General features: G+C 27.4%; 1 long non-coding RNA gene across 1 annotated transcript; it reads left to right on the forward strand.

Moving 5' to 3' along the window:
- Window positions 1-2,348: 2,348 nt before the first annotated feature.
- On the forward strand, window positions 2,349-4,139 carry LOC107872319. Its single transcript, XR_001674779.2, has 3 exons — window positions 2,349-2,439; window positions 2,575-2,735; window positions 3,996-4,139. It is a non-coding gene; the product is annotated as an uncharacterized LOC107872319 (long non-coding RNA).
- Window positions 4,140-18,591: the final 14,452 nt, after the last annotated feature.

The raw sequence follows: 18,591 nt of genomic DNA on the forward strand, positions 1-18,591 counted from the left end.
GCACAAAGAAGCAGGATATCATAGCTCAATCTTCAGTTGAAGCTGAGTATGTGGTTGTTGTATCTGCTATAAATAAAGGAATTTGGTTAAGGAAAATCTTGTTTGAATTGGATCTTTTGCCAAAAGAATCAACAGTGATCTATGTGGACAATAAATCTGCCATTGCTATGGCTGAAAATCCAGTGCAACATGGAAGGACGAAGCATATCAACATTAGATTTCATACTTTGCGAGATGCCGAAAAGAATGACGAAGTTAAGCTGGTGCATTGCAAAAGTGAAGAACATCAAGCCGATATTCTAACCAAGGCTCTTCCCACCAACAAGTTTGAGTTTCAAAGGACGTTGCAGGGAGTTTCAATGAAAAATCTTAAGGAGGAATGTTAGGAAATTAATATTTCTCTATAAACTACTAGATATTAGATATTTTTGTAGTAGACAAGGTGTTTAGTTTAAAATGAGTGGTGGTTAGTTAGCCACATATGTACTTAGAATACATCTAGAAAAAGAAAAAACAAAAAGAGAGTTTCAACTTTCCCTTTTCCCTACAGTTTGTTTGTAGCAGTTTACAACGGCAATTTTCTTATATTTTTCTCCTTGTAGCTTTACTTTCTCCGTTCCCTTTGTTTTTGACAATTTTAGATCATTTTCAGCATAAATTAAGCACCATTTTGAAACAATTTCCAGACCATTTAAGCACTAGTTCAACATCATTTTGGCATAGTAATAACACATAATTGTTATCGTGAGTAGAAATAAATAGAAAAAGATCTAGCCTAGTATTAAAGCGTCAAAATCCTTAAAATAGTAGAAATTATAAAGTGTAGTTTAGTCAAATAACATTTTGGTTTACTATTATAAAATAATTTTACTTAATAGATGAGTAATATTAAACACATCTATTAAAAATAAAATATTTGAAAGTCATAAAATATAACACGTGAACAGAAAATAGCTACTCTAATTACTCATCGATGAGAATAAAGAAAGAGGAGACTCAGAAAAAAGTTAAAATTGAATACGTCTATCTTAGTAATAACGCACAAATATTATCGCAAAATAGAAAAAAAATCAAGTTTAGGAGTAAAACTCAAAATCCTTGAACTGTAAACTTAAACTTAATGCATGCCATGATCTTGAAACACGATAATCTTATAGAGAAGAGAAATATTATACAAAATATACCCGATGCAGAAGAAATTGATTATTGCAGAGGAAAGTCAAAGCTTTGGTTACAAAATTGATTTCCACCACCTTGATCTATCTTCACATTATCACAGGCGCTGACAATGAAATTGTATAGAGAATATGTGGTAACCCTAATGGACGAATGGAGAATCAATTTATAGAGTTTAAGACTTAATCTGGTACGTCCATCAAATAACTGATGTAAGGATGAGATCTATCTTTATTGAATATAAGTTTTGTACTTCACATTAATTGGCCCACAATTAAAATAATAAAACTTACATTTTCCCACTTGGCCCAATGACCACATAGCATTAATGACATAAACATAGTTGCTTATAAAATAAATTTCTTCTATAAAGTTCATCAAATCCATATCTATATCTATCTATATATACTAAATAGCAAGAAGGTCATGTTTAGATGTTTGCCAACTGGTAGTCTATGATGACGCCATGTATTAATTTTTAGAACAAATTAGTTAAAGTTAGATTTAATTAGTTATTAGTTATTGTGTTCAATTTAAAATTTGAAATAATTAAATATATTAACATTTTTATGACAATTTTTTATTTTAAATCTGCTGCTAGAATTGCTCCATTAAATAACTAATTCTTATTACTTAATTATACAATTGTTTTGATAATTTAAAGTTCCAACCGTTCATATTTTGAAAGTTACCCCTTTTAATGATAATTTACTGTCAATAATTTTAAACTGACTCTATTAATTCTTTAAACTGAAATACATCCTCAATATAGTAAATTAAAAATTACGAAGAAAATTGTTTAAACATTTTAAAATTTATTATATTTTAAATTACTCAATTATTTAAATTATTAGAGTCATTAATTTAAAATTAAATTACTAATAACAAAGCCTTCTAAGTAATTATTAACGTTAGAATTATAGGCTACATAATTATATTTGTATCACTATTATTAGATTTTAAATTTCAATTTTTAATTTTACTGTAAATTGATATAATAATTCAAACGTGGGCGAGGGGAATGAGAAGTTTCGCAAACATTGGGAATGGACAGTTAGGATAAAGAATTGGTTAGTTTACTTATTTATTTATTTTTTGATCTTTTTAAATTCTCTTTAATTAGACTTTTGAATTTAAATTGGTTACAATTTCTAACCCGTTACAACTTCTCAGCGTTTTATTAGGAATAGTTTGTCATTTGTCATCTGAATTCGTCGTTCATCTTCTCTCTAATTAGCATCATTTTTTTTTTTACAGAAAAAGGTTGGTTGTTTACTACTTCAATTCATCATTTTTTGTATATTTTTTGCAGATTTTTTTTATTCTTATATTTTAAAATAGCATAATTACATAAGTCATTCTTTAAAAATTGGTATTTTGGTCAATTATTCATCATAGGTACATTCTGTTCTAAAATTTATGAAGTTTCACGTAAAGATCTGCCAATTGGATATCAAATGCCTGCTTAGTCTATGACGACGAGAAACTCCAAGCATATTTTGAGAAAAAAATGGCTATTTGCAACTTCAAACCATCTATTGCTACTATGAACTTGGGATGTAAGTTCTTCTTTTATGAGCAGTTTGAGTTTACCTTTGTGAGAATTTTTTTTTACCTATTAATGGCTTAGTGATTATCCTAAATATTTGAGATTTTGTTAATTTTTTTCTCTAATGTTATTAAAACAGTGAACTTTATGCTATATTAATTCTTTACCATCTTATTCTTAAAAAAAAAAAAGATTGAAAAATAGATTTACCTACACACATATATCTATGTTCATTTAGTGTGAAGGTGTTTGATTTTTCCTTTCTCATACCTCATTTAGTGTGAGGGCGTTTGATTTTTTCTTTCTCATACCTCTTCATTGACTTTAGCAAACATAAGAAACAAACATTAGAGATGAAGTCAATCATCAGTGAGGAAGACCCACACATAGAAGAAGCCCATATATTATTAAGTTTGTTTAATTTCATGTCTCTCTATTTAATAAGTTTTTTTTCTCTATCTGGAGAATTATATTTATTTTCTTCTTTTTAATTTGTGTTATAATCATCGCAAGTAACTCACTAGACCAAGTAACTTGATGATTTGGCTTTATCACAATAAATTGAGAAGCAAGCGATCAAATCCTTCGAGAAATAAATGCAATTGAAAAGATATGTTATAAAGCAATTGCTCATGATTAACAGGTTGTTTGGATGGTGGTTTTCTGTGGTATGATATGGTATGGTTTTCAAGGAAATCATGTTTGTTTTGATTGTTTTTTAAAAGGCATGGTATGATATGGTAATCTTTCATGGTTTGAGAACACGAAATTGTCCAATTCTTAGAACCACCAATTTGGTGGTTTTGCATGGTTTTCTTATTTATTTTTTCAACTATGCCCTCATTTAATTTTTTCTATTCTTATTTTACCCTTTACTCCATTTTACTTACAACCTTAATATGTTATAATTTTTACGCACAATTATTTTTCAAGTTTGAGATTCAACATTAGTATCTCAGCTCCGTCATTTTTGTAATTTCTTCAAGAATTTTACGGGAAAAAAAATGTAACGAATTAGAAATTATTTCCAGATGTAACAGGAAAAAAGTCTAAAAATTGTTAAAACTCCTTCATCCAAAAAGAAAAAAACTGAATATCAAACCTTTAACATTCCAAGAAATACTCAAGCATCAAGCAACTCCAAGGAGACAAACTGAAATATGAATTCGAAATGATTTTACAAGCAATGGTCAAATAGTAATATCAAAGAACACAAGCATAAAAATCTTATGGCGTAGTTTTTGCTGATCAAAATTTTGCACTGAAACAGATGGGTGTTACAGGAGCGCTATGGAATATGAAAACACCTAACAAGAGAAAGGCCAATTCTATAAAATAATGGTGAGAACACTAATATTATATTAGGGGTGTTTTAGTAAATTTACCCATTACGATACAGTACCATATCATCAAACCAAACAAAAAATCTATTATTAAACAGTAGTGAATGATACAGTTTATCTAAACATAGTATTGTACCATACCATACTGTACCATACCATACTGTACCGTATATTATTAAACAATAAGTGCATTATATTTGAGGCGTTTATTTTTCCTCTTTTCTGTAAGTTAAATATTTGTTACTCAATTTTGAATGTGCGTCAATATATATATTCGATGTATCTTACTTTAATTTTTTTTGTGTTTCAATTGTTAAGTTATAAAAAATAATAAATAAAAAACAAAAAATAGGAACTCTATAAACTTCTACAAAATAACAGAAAACAAAAACAAAAAATTAAAGTCAGTTAAATTCAAACAAATAAAAAGAAATTTAAATGCAAATATAAATAGATAAATAAAAGTTCTCTAACAAAAAATTCTAAATATTTTATTTTTTTTAAAAGATAACTGATTTTAAATGTTAATTAATCAAATACACCTTTTTTAAAATTTAAAAAATAACAGTAATAAAAAAAGAAAAACCTAACCCAATCTAACCTCCTAATGCACGTCCTCACTTCCCTTCCCCATTTCCTTGGCGCGTTGCCCACTCCCATTTCTTATTTTGTGTTTTTTTTTTTTTTTTTGTCAAACCATTTCTTATTTTGTTATTTTTGAAAATAAAAATAAAAACAAGTAAAAGACAAAAGTTTTCAATAATACCCACATTTTTCTAAGACATCCACGATAAAGCTTCTAGCAGTTTTGAATTTATTTTAAAATTCATATATTAATTTTAAAATTAAAATTTAGACTCTTAAATTCAAATAGTTACAATTTTTACACTTTGGATGTTTCTTTCATCGCCTTTTACAAGATGTGTTTAAACAGACAAATTCTTGGTAACGTGGATAACTATTGTTTCTAGAACTTTTCTACATAGAAATTAATCACAATGATTCAGTCAAGAGAACTTTTTTTTTTTACAAATAATAATTGTATATTTCAATATGTCCTAATTCATATGCAGTTTCTTCTCATGCTTGGATAGATATGTATGTTTTAGAGCTTTCTGATACTTTTGACAGTATCATGTCTTCGTTCTTCCTAATTAGTTAATAAAAGGGGTTTATGTCTCCCACTTTTTGCTTAAACATCAGATCATACGCACACATATATCAAACTGATTGCATGGGTAATTAGGAAAACTTTTTAGATATATTTCTTTTAGTATTTATCAAACTTTACTGTCACTAAAAACCCTTTCTAAACTAATGATAATTTAACATAACTAAAACAATGATATCCCCAACATAATGAATTGGTATTAGTATGATCTAAGGAAAATAATATTGATAGAATACTAACATATTTTTTTAAATTGAATTGATAGTCATTTGATGTTATCGTGAGAGAATTTTTTTATTTTAATAATAATATATATTTTGTAATTAAATTAAGACAAAATAAATATATGATTAAATAAAATAAGTTAGTATAGACATGAGAGTTGGATTCATCTTTCTTACTTTGATTTTAAAATTTTAAATTTAAATTTGAATTAATTCAAATCAATATCTTAATGAGTTGAGTATTTTAATTTTAAGTTGCTTATAACTTCTCCTGGAGATTAAAATTCAAAGTTGATTATAATTACTCCTAAATTTTTCATTCCTTATTCTTAATTTATTTTAAAAATTTATCTTTCACTCCATCTCCGTTCATACATTGGCCACGTCCCATACAACAATCACACTCATGCACATGCATCATATTTAGGATAATTGAAATCACAAATCATAATTGAAAAATAGTAAATAAAGTTATTAATTTTTTAGGCTAGGATAATAAAAATTCACAATAGTAATGGTGTGAGAATTTAAATTTTATGAATTCTAAATTCTATAATAGCAATACCATAATGTAATGTTTGATTCGAAATCTATATATTTGTATCTATTTAGAAAATTAATTAAGACAAATATAAAATTTGCTTTAAAATTATTGAATTCAAAAATTTCATCTATCAACTTTTAGCTAACCAGTAGAAAGCAAGACACAAAATCAATAAAATTGAAGAATTGTAAGCAATTTTTTTTAAGAAAATCAAAGAATAATTCAGAAAAAATGTCTACGTTATATTAAAAAGGAAGTAATATATAGTGATAATACATCGAGTGATAAATTAATAAAATGTCATCCTAGAAAGTAAAATACTAATAGCTGAATAGTGGTCAAATACATTAAAACAATATAAGAACCAAAAAAGTTATTAGATGACTATATAATTAATTTTCCTTCAATTAATAGTTATTCTTATTATTGAGCATATTAGATTGAAAAATAAAATTATACTTGAAATATAAAATATAATATGAGAAAATATGCTCAAATAAATAGTTAAATTGATTTGTTATTTTTATCACATAGATGGAATGATGTTATATTTAATTTGCTTTATGTAATTTAAAGAACTCTATTTATACGCTGAATGAAAGGGTGTTTGACATGTTTACGAGGTGTGAGTTGAAATTCACATTATGACTTCTTCTTTTGTTGAGTTAGGTAAAGAAAATCAAAGTTATTACTAATTATCAAGAGTTTACACTTTTAGATGTCACGTTTATATAATAATATATTTTTAAAAATTCATATCATTTGTATGTCTAAAAATTTTATATTAACAAATAATTAGTAAACGATCATGAATCATACAGTTTAAATTTCACAATTAATAAACTAAAAGAAAAATCTATTGGGTCAAACTAATAAGACAATAATATTTTTTTAAAAATCTCTCAAATATATTTCGGGCATCGCACGAGGATAAATACTAATATGTACTAAATAGCAAGAAAGTTTTGCCTATAAAGTTGTCAAGTGTCATCTTATGATGAAGTCATTTGTTAGTTTTAGGACAAATTAGTTAAAGTTTAGTAAAGTTAGTAAATAGTTTTCAAATTAAAATTATATATATATATATATATATATATATATATATATATATATATATATATTGTTACACGTATCCTATTTTTGAGTATCTCTTTAGGGAAAAAAAATTCCTTTAAACATGGAAGACACATTTGAATTAACTAATATGTATTCAAAACAATTCTTGAAAAGATAATGTTAATATAAATTTGAGTTACACAATAAAGTATTCAACACAATTTATTGAAATATAATTTTAACATTTATTTTACGCAAATACTAAACTAAACTAAACTAAAGTTATTTACCAAAAAAAAAAAAATGCTAAACTAAAGTTATTTTAAAATATCAATAAAATTTATGATAAATAAAAGAACTTCTTCATTTATGTTAAACCTATTTTATTTAAATTGGTTACTTTGAAATTTTACAATGTAAAATAGTTAATTTAATATCTTTTGATTTTTATTATGTATGGTATATTATAAACACTAATTTGTTTTAGTTTTCCTAATAACTATCTAATATCTTTATATATTTATTTTTCTCCTCAAAAGAGAACCAAAATGAAAAGAATAAACTAAGAGGGAAAAAAAAACTTACCAAAAGCGACACCACACCACTCGTCCCACGTCCCACGTCCCACGTCCCACGTCTCCCTTTTCCATTTCCTATTTTACTCAGACACGTTTCACCCTATCACATCGGTTTCAACTTATAATATATAGCACAAAATCAATACACATATAAATTACTCGCACAAGGAATGTTTGGGCATAATCATAAAAAATAAAAAGAGGTAGAAAATATCAGAGAGAAAAGATTTCGTATTCTGAGTATGTTTTCACAAAAATAATTATATTTTTCAATGAAAAAAATTGCATGATTGGCAATATCTTTTAAAGATTTTTACATTGGTTGGGACCTTCCCATTACCATAGTCATGCACGTTATTCTCTACTTTCCAGATATTAGTTTAAAATAATCTGTTTGCCAATATATTTCTATGGCCCACATAATTAGTTTATTTACTGGTTTAATAATAATTGAATAAGTTAAATCCTAAATCTGTATGGGAAGTTACATAGTAGGATTAAACTACTGACTATTCTGTTAGTGGAATGATTACTGATTGTTAGTGGGATAACTACTGTAAATGGGATAATTATTATATCCACAAATCACATTGATGGAACGTGAAAAATATAACTGTTTATTTCCTGTATTATAAAGGGGTCCTCTCTCTGCCACTGCCAAAAGAAGAATAAGTTCCATCATATATATTATTCTGAAACGTAAGGTTAAGAGAGAGAGAAACAATACTTTTTTGCTTCCGCTAAAACTATGGAGAATTTAGGTAAGTAATTCTTTACTCAATTACTGTAATTTGTTTATGTGAAAATCACTAAATTCTACGTTCCTGAATGATTGATAGAATTATATATAAGATTGATTGAGCTATATAATCTGTTAAATCCTTATATGTGATATCCGAGCAAGGTTTAGAAACTAATGATTTTCCATTGAGATTAAAGTTTTCTATTAATTTTGTGAACCCTATTATTAAATTCGGGACTCAAATTTATCATAATTCAAGTTATTACTTTCTCCGTTTCATATTAGTTGGCCCATATGGACTTGGCACACCCACTAAAAAAATATTAATTAGTGGGTTTATTTTACCAAATTAGTGTTATTAATTATGCTTTGAAAATATAAATGTGAGTAAATACACTTTTCTTAGTCATTTAATGTTAAGGATAGTATTGGAAGAACGTAATAAATCAAAGGAACAACCAAATTGAAACAAATATTTTTCGAAAGAGAATCAACTAAAAAGAAACGGAGCGAATATAAATTACAGTGGGTTTATGTCATATTTGAAGACTCTTAAACTATAATTAGATACCTTTCTTTAATGTTACGATTGTATCGTTTTGATTTCTGTGTTGGAAAACCGTTCTCATTAATAGATTAACTATGCACTAATCCATCATTAAAGATTTTGGTTTAACTGATCCCATCTTTGGTTAATGTCAATGTTTTATTCAGTGGGTTTTATACACATGTTATGCTTTTGACAGCTTTTAAGAATGCATTAGTTTTGAGTTTTGATATTATTCTTGTTGATTTTAAGAAAAGTGTGTGAAAGTAAAGTACACTGTTTTAGCATATTAGTTATACTAGTTTACGTATATGCGTCTTATGTGTACCTTATATTATTGAATTTAAACATTACACTAAATAGGATATTTGTTTAAATAATAAAGATGAATATAATAATTAAATTTAATATCTTTTGAGTATGTACAGATCGAGAATTTATTTAGCAAACCTAATCTTTATAAAAAAATATTCTTAAAAGATGATCGACATTCATATATCATCTGTAAATTACAACAAAACAATACAATGATAGAAACATCAAAATAATATAATTAAATCCAATCTTTACACACAAAAATAATAATTGAACAGTAGAAAGAAAAATATTAATTAATTTTCCTTATATTTTAAAAAGTCTAGTAGAAAGAAAAATATTAATTAATTCTCCTACCATATATTTTAGGAGTTTCATACATTTTAAGAAGTCTAGTTAATTAATATGATAAAAATAATTAAATAATAAATTAAAAAAATAGTGAAAAAAACAGTTTTGTATGAAGAAGAGTCTTTTAATGAAGGGCAAAAAGTTCAAATCACTTTTGTAAGAGTATTCACACTTATAGATATAGATTAAAGGCTTATAGTCACTAAAATATGTATAACAAAATTCTTAATAATTCACATTAAGTAAATCTTATGAACCTTTAAAAATTTCAATCGGTGGAATTTAAAGAATATTTTTTTTCTTTTTCACAATTTATTTGAAATTCTGTAAGTGAGATTTGTTAATTACCAAAGAGTTTGAATCTTTAAAAAATGTAATTTCAAAATAATAGTTAAACTTTAATTGCCCATTAATCTTGAAGCTTATAAATGATGTAACAATTATGGGTAAATTAAATTTTTTTGGTTATAAGAAATTTGTTGATCACTCAAATATTGATTGTTTATTCATGTGACCAATAAATATTAAGGAGATAATTTTGATTTATCGTTACTTTTGTTTATTTATCCAAAGATGATAAATATTATTAATTGATGCATTAAATATTATCGATTTGTGTTAAATATACGTTTAAGCATCATTATGTTTAAAATTGTATTTTGATGTTTCGCCCAAAGAAGAACATCAATATATATTCAAGAAAGTAAATTATGTCTGAATTTGATAATGTGTTTAAACTCGTAACTCAAAGTATTAACAAATGAGGATGTTCTACTTGCAACACTTGCCCTTCATTCGCACTCCGCCTCTGTTACGACTTTTAACGGACTTAACTTTTTAGATTGGTGCGAACAGGTTAGATTCCATCTTGGGGTTTTAGATCTTGATGTTGCACTTTACTCTGAGAAGCCAACTGCTATTACTGAAACTAGCAGTTATGAAAAAGGTCTTATTATAAGCATTGGGATCGGTCTAACAGGCTAGGCCTAATGTTCATACGAATGAATATTGCGAGCAACATTAAGACTACTCTTCCCCAAACTGAAAATGGAAAAGAACTTTTGAAACTTGTGGAAGAATCTTTCCAAACTGCTGATAAGTGCTCTTGCTGGGACACTAATGGGTACTTTGACCACCATGAAGTTTGATGGTTCACGTACTATGCATGAGCATATCATTGAAATGACAAACATAGTAGCAAGACTTAAAGTCTTTGGAAATGAAAGTGGAATAAATTTCCTTGTACAAGTCATCATCAACTCTTTATCGTCTGAGTATGGTCCTTTTCAAATGAACTGCAGTACCATGAAAGAGCTATGTAACTCGCATGAATTACATGGTACGTTGGTTCAAGAGGAAACGAGGCTGAGGAATCAAGAAACCCATTTCATTAACTTTGTAAATCATCAAGGAGCCGAAAAGAAAAAAAAAACATGATAAGGGACAACAGAAGCAACTTAATGTTAATGAGTCCTCATCTCAAGTACGTAAGAAAGGAAACAAGAATGGTAAGTGTCATTTCTGTGGAAAATCTGAACACTTTCATAAAGATTGCTTGAAACGTAAGGTATGGTTTGAGAAGAAAGGTAAGCCTAGTGCTTTTACATGCCATGAATCAAATTTAACTGAAGTTCCTTATAATACTTGATGGATTGACTCTGGTTGTACTGTTCATATTTCTAATACTATGCAAAGATTCCTTACAATTCAAACCATAAACAAGAATGAAAAATATATTTACATGGGGAATAGAGTGAAGGCTCCAGTTGAAGCTGTCGGGACTTATAGTCTAATTTTCGATACTGGGCGTCACTTAGATTTAGTTGAAACTTTTTATGTTCCTTCTCTTTTAAGAAATTTAGTTTCTTTGTCTCAGTTAGATAAGACTGGATATTCCTTTAATTTTGATAATGGGTGTTTTAGTTTATTTAAATATAGTTATCTCATTGGTACTGGTATTCTTTGTGATAACTTATACAAACTGAATACTGATAATCTATTTCCCAAAATACTCTTAACTCTACATCATAATGTTGGAATCAAACGAAGTTTGATGAATGATCAATCTGCTTACTTGTGGCATAAAAGTTTAGGTCACATATCTAAAGAAAGACTGAAAAGATTAGTTAAGAATGAAATTCTTTCAGATTTAGATTCTACTAATCTTAATATTTGTGTAGATTGTATTAAAGGAAAGCAAATATGACACACAAAGAAAGGAGCCACAAGAAGCACACTGTTTTTTGAAATTATACACACTGATATATGTGGTCCTTTTGATATCACATCTTTCAATAAAGAAAAATATTTTATTACTTTTATTAATGACTTTTCACATTATGGATATATCTATTTGTTGCATGAAAAATCTCAAGCGATTAATGTCTTAGAGGTATTTATTGCTGAGGTTGAAAGACAACTAGATAGAAAGGTGAAAATGATCAGGTCTGATTGAGGTGGTGAATATTACGGAAGATATGATAAAATTGGACAACAGTCAGGTTCATTTGCTAAATTCCTCAAAAAACTTGGCATATATGCTTAATACACAATGTCTGAAACACCACAACAAAATGGTGTGGTAGAAAGGCTTAATCATATATTAATGGATATGTTTAGGAGTATGTTAAGTAATTCATCTTTACCTCCTTCGTTATGGATGTATTTAAACCGTTTACTTGCTAAATAGGGTTCCTAGTAAAGCAGTTCCAAAGACACCTTTTGAATTATGGACCGGTAGAAAACCTTGCTTGAGGCACCTGCATGTTTGGGGTTGCTCAACAAAAGTTAGAGTATACAATCCATAAGAAAAGAAATTAGATTCAAGAACAATCAGTGATTTCTTCATTAGTTATCCAAAAAAATCAAAGGAGTTTAGATTTTACTTTCCTAATCATAGTACGAGAATAGTTAAAACTGAAAACGCTAGGTTCATTGAGAATGGTGAAGTTAGTGAGAGTGAAGAACCACGTAATGTCAAAATTAAAGAAGTTAATGTGCAAATTTCTCTACCCTATACTTCTTTTAAATTTGTTGTTCCTGAAGTTGTTGCACAATAAAGTAATCAACAAGAACAACAAATAATTGTTTCTACTAATCATAACAAAGTCATAATTGATGAACCTGTAGTAGATGAACCACAAGAGGTAGCATCAAGTAGATCTGAAAGACAAAGAAGATCTGTTATTTCTAATGATTATTTAGTATCTCTATATGAGTCAGAAAATGGCTTGGGAATTGATAGTGATCCAGTTTTATTTTCACAAGCCATTGAAAGCGATAATTTTGATAAATGGATAAATTCTATGAATGATGAGTTAAAATATATGAAACAGAATGAAGTTTGGGTCCTTGTTGAATTACCCGAAGGTTGCAAAAGAGTTGAGTGTAAATGGGTCTTTAAGACCAAACGCGACTCAACTGGCAACATCGAACGTCACAAGGCCAGACTTGTTGCCAAAGGTTTTACTCAAAAGGATGACATTGACTATAAAGAGACGTTTTCATCTGTCTTTAGAAAAGATTCACTTAGAATTATAATGACCTTGGTAGCTCATTATGACTTAGAGCTACATCAAATGGATGTGAAAACAGCCTTCCTGAATGAAAATTTGGAGGAAGAAGTTTATATGAATCAAGCTGACGGGTTTTATATTAAAGGAAAGGAACACATGGTGTGTAAACTTAAGAAGTCAATATACGAACTTAAGCAATCTTCCCGACAATGGTATCTTAAGTTTAATGAAACGATTGTCACCTTTGAATTTAAGGAAAACACAATTACCGGTGTATATATCTGAAGGTCAGTAGGAGTAAGTTTATTATGTTAGTCTTGTATGTTGATAACATATTTCTTGATAATAATGATCTTAATTTGTTGTATGATACCAAGAAATATTTCTCTAACAACTTTGAAATGAAAAATATGGGAGAGGTATCCTATGTGATTGGAATAGAAATATTTCAACATAGATCACAAGGATTGTTGGGATTGTCTCAGAAAACCTATATTAATAAAGTATTAGAGAGATTTAGAATAGAAAAATGCTCATCAAGTCCCGTTTTAATTCAGAAAGGAGATAAGTTTAGTCTCAATTAATGTTCAAAGAATGACTTGAAACGAAAGCAAATTAAAGATATTCCTTATGCATCAATAGTTCGGAGTCTAATGTATGCTCAAACATGTACAAGATCAGAAATCAGTTTTATTGTTGAAATGCTGTGCCGATATCAAAGTAATCCTGGAATGGATCATTGAAAGGATGCAAAGAAAGTTTTGCGATACTTACAAGGAACGAAAGATCATATGCTCACTTATAGAAGATCTTATCATTTAGATGTAGTTGGATATTCAAATTTATATTATGCTGGTTGTGTGGATACAAGAAAATCTACATTTGGATATTTGTTTCTGTTAGCTGGAGGAGCAATATCATGGAAGAGTGAAGCAGTCTATTATAGTTGCATCCACTATGGAAGCTGAGTTTGTGACATGCTTTGAGGCCATAGTCCAGGCTAATTGACTGCGAAATTTTATTTCAGTACTTGGACTAGTCAACAATATAGCCAGGCCGCTGAAAATTTATTGTGATAATACTGCCACAGTTTTCTTCTCTAAAAACGATAAGTATTCGAAAGGTGCTAAGCATATGAAATCAAAATACTTTTCGGTTAAAGAAGAAGTCCAGAAACATAAAGTGTCAATTGAACATATTAGCATCAAACTTATGATTGTTGATCCTTTGACGAAAAGATTACCGCCCAAAACATTTGCTAAACATGTTGAAAGGATGGGTTTTATTGATAATATTGAATGATTTCATGTAAAGACTTTATTATATTTATGTAATTGACTCTTGGAGCTCAAATTATATATGTTTATGTTGTTACCTGTTTTCTCTTGTATGCATAATATTGTAAATGATGATGACAAATTTTGACTTAGATAAAGTATCCTAAGTATTATCGTTGGACCTATTATGTATTTGAAAGGTTATGTTAGGTAATAAACTAATATTGTAGTACATGGAAGGAATTATGTCAAGTAAAGTGACGTACAACCGCCATGACTCATTTTATTTGACTTATTTAACAATAATAAATGATGTTGGATTTAACGTTAATTGTGCACATGATTGACGTACATATTAAACCAAAAAATTAACATTGTGTGTGCCAACTGGGAGAATGTAAGTTTTTATGACCCACATAATTAATTTATTTGTTGATTTTATAATAATTGAATAAGTTAAATCCTAAATCTGTATGGGGAGGTTACCTAGTAGGATTAAACTACTGACTATTTTGTTAGTGGGATAGTTATTGACTGTTAGTGGGATAACTATTGTAAATGGAATAACTATTATATTCACAAATCACGTTGATGGAACGTGAAATATAACTATTTATTTCCTATATTATAAAGGGGTCTTCTCAGTCACTGTCAAAAGATCATCATATATTATTCTGAAACGTAAGGTTAAGAGAGAGAAACAATACTTTTGTGCTTCCGCTAAAATTATGGAGAATTCAGGTAAGTAATTCTTTACTGAATTACTGCAATTTGTTTATGTAAAAATCATTAAATTCTACGTTCCTGAATGATTGATAGAATTATATATAAGATTGATTATGTTATATAATTTGTTAAATCCTTACATTAATTGTATGCTTCATCCACAATCCCGTTATTGAAATGTTAAATCATATATCTTTTTATATATTATATTTTTTAGCACAAAAATTATATACTTCTTTGTTTATCCTTTTTTTTTTTCCGCAAAACATAGACATAAATGCAGTAATGTGTAAATGCATAAAAACTAAAATTTTGATAATAGTATAATTTTTTGTTTCAATTTTTGCAATTCAAAGTTAGACTACAACTTTTGCATTAATTTTTAGCAGTTACTTCCCTTACATGAATGTGTAAACTTAAAAAATTAAATTAAATCTGAATTTAAAGTAGCTAAAACTTCTTAACTTTATTCTTATTATATTGAAACTAAGTATCACTTTGTTATCATTATCCACATCTTAAATATTTGAAGATTGGAATTTGTAGTAAAATATAATTTCAAGAGTCACGGAATATTGTAAATATTTTTTTAATCATTGTTAGTATATGCACTGGGTTTGTTGTTGTTGTTGTTAGTATTTTATTAAAAAAGATAAAATATAAAGTACTTTTTATCATTGTAGATATTCATTCAACTGCATTTGAAAATATGGTTTTCTTTTTATGTAAACTTCTCAAAACTATTTACTAATTTTTCTGTAATTTTTTCAGGATGATTTCATGAATGATACACATTTTCGCGTCCATTTAAATAGTTGCAGATTGTCCGATTTTATTAATCTTTTGCATTGTTATTTTGCAGGATTTTTCTTACCATATATCTATTGCAAATACTCTTATCGAGATAAGTATATAAAATACAAGAACAATTCATGTATCTCTCCACAAATACAGTGCCAAAGGATTGAGAAACGCCCACATAATTAAAATTGGTGAAGGTATCTTTTTATTCTTACCGTGATAAATATAAAATTTACGTAGAACATAAAAAAGAAAAAAATTCAAAGCCTTAAACCTTTGAAAGCATAATAATCAAAATGCAGAATTCATTAATCTTCATCATTTCTTTCCATATTTCAACATCTTTAACTGTTTAACAGAAGAAAGCAAGCATACAACTCCTAGCAATTTATATAAAACGAAAAAAGGAAATAGAAATACTTTAAGGTATTAAATTCATTAAAGGGCTTATTTTATATTCATTTGATACATGCGATGAAAAGAAATTTTGTGCGTTAGTAATTCTCTTTCAAATTCAATTTAATTAGTAAAATGCTCAACGTGATGGACTTTTTTGTGCTCAAAGTATATGCATAAATTTACTTAATTACCTTGCTTAGTTTAATTGTTATAGTTAAACTTGAAACAATGTTAAATTGAACTTTGTCTCTTTCAAAACAAATTTAGCAATTCAAATTTTATGATACATCATGAATAATAATTTTTTTAAGCATTTACAAATTTCTTTTTCACGTCACAATTGAAGAAAGCCATTTGAAAATAAGTTTACAAGTTAAATATTTATATTAAATATATCAGAAGCCATCAGCAGCCATACTACTTAAATATGCATTTAAAATTAATTTAGTATTTATATTTCTAAAAATTAGAAATTCTAATTTGAATCATTTCCCTTATTATTGAAATCTATTTAATTATTTACGAATCTTTAATAATTTCAAAATTACATAATTCAGATTCCACTTTTCCTGTATTTGCTAATGTTTTGCTTTTTGGAACCTGTCTTTAAATAATTAACTAATATTTTAAAATTTCATTTTTTTCTTATCTATAAACAAAAGAGAATTTAAAAAAAAAAATAAAAAAATTACCCAAATTAAACTAACCAAACTGCACACCACCAGCCAGTGCAGCCACCCGTACGTCTCCCCATTTCCACTAATCACGTTGCACACACATAGGCGTCCTACTTGTATTATTAAAAGGAGAGGACAAAGCCTCTATATTAAATCAAGTGGCAATTCTTAAAATTGACACATGTAATTTTTTATGTCAAGTTAGTTTATTAGGTTAGATTTAGTTAGTATTTACTTTTAATTTTTACAGCTTTTTTTATAATTCAAAATTGCATTTACTTTAAGTTTTTACTACATTTTAATTATTAAGTTTTATAGAAAAATTGAAATACCTGAACAATATAATTTTTTTTTTTTCTAAACTGCTACTTTCATTTCTAAAAAATAATTGAAAATATACTAAAGCTCTCTGCAAATCTCCTAAAAGAGTCCTTATCATTGATGATTTTGATGTTTGTGTTCATCTCTTCTATTGACTCTTTAAATTGGATTTATACTTAAAATAAAAGAAATTCCATGTAAAATTATAAAATAAAAAACACTTCAGTGGGACAACTGCATATTTCAAATATACATTCAGTTTTTCTTTATAAAATCGCTTTTAAATCTGAAGGGATATTCCGAAAATTCATCCTTATCGATTTTCATAGGTTTCATATCTTATTTTTCAATTTATCATTATCAATTTTCTACTAGAATTTTATATTTAACTTCTCAACTTTATCATTATAAATTTTCGTTTTTTACTTTAGTCTCTTCTTATTCTATTTCAACCATACACTGCAAATTACATATAGATTCTATTTGTGTTGTTTTTGTAAAATTTTCTTTGGCAGAGTCAAGAAAAGATTTTAAACTACAACATAATCATGCAATTATTTCCGCAGTAACACCTATATTTACCAAAAAGACAAGGAGAAGATCTCTCCTTGATTCTTCTTAATTAGGCTGACATATATTTAAGGATTAAAGTGCATTTTATTTCTTTGTGCAGAAGAAACAAAAGCAAATTTTAAGAGCAATTTGTCAGCATAAAGTTGCGGTTCAAATTTTCGTTACTGTGATGAAAGATTGTAAATTTTCATGACTGTGATGAAAGATTGTCCAATCTCAACAATTACAGGTTTCAACTGCATTAACTATCAATACCTTCTCTTCTCTTCAAATCCTCTTTTTTATTTTAAAATTTGTTTATATTATTATAGTATTCAATATTCAATCTGTTGCTAAAAAAAAAAATTGCATGTTTAAAATATGATAGATACTTTCAAATAGACGTGTATCAGCCAAAAAGAAGGTATAAAGAATAAGAGATGCAAATCAGTATAAGGCAGCTAAATGTAATTACAAGAAAAATGAAGATAAAGATAATGTTAAAGAAAAAATAACTTCTCATTGAAGGTTTTTTTTAAAACCTTTTTCAAATATAGTGAAATAAAATCACAGACAGGAATTTCTAATGGAAAGAGGAAGTGAAGAAGAGAAAATGATAGAGAGGAGTAGGAGAAATTGATCAGCAATAGGGTAGGAAAAAATATCAACCAAACCTGAAAAAACTCTTTATTTTTCTTTTAGTCTACATTCTTTTTTATTTCTTCAC

Source organism: Capsicum annuum, chromosome 5 (assembly GCF_002878395.1).
Source record: "Capsicum annuum cultivar UCD-10X-F1 chromosome 5, UCD10Xv1.1, whole genome shotgun sequence".
Classification (NCBI taxonomy): domain Eukaryota; kingdom Viridiplantae; phylum Streptophyta; class Magnoliopsida; order Solanales; family Solanaceae; genus Capsicum; species Capsicum annuum.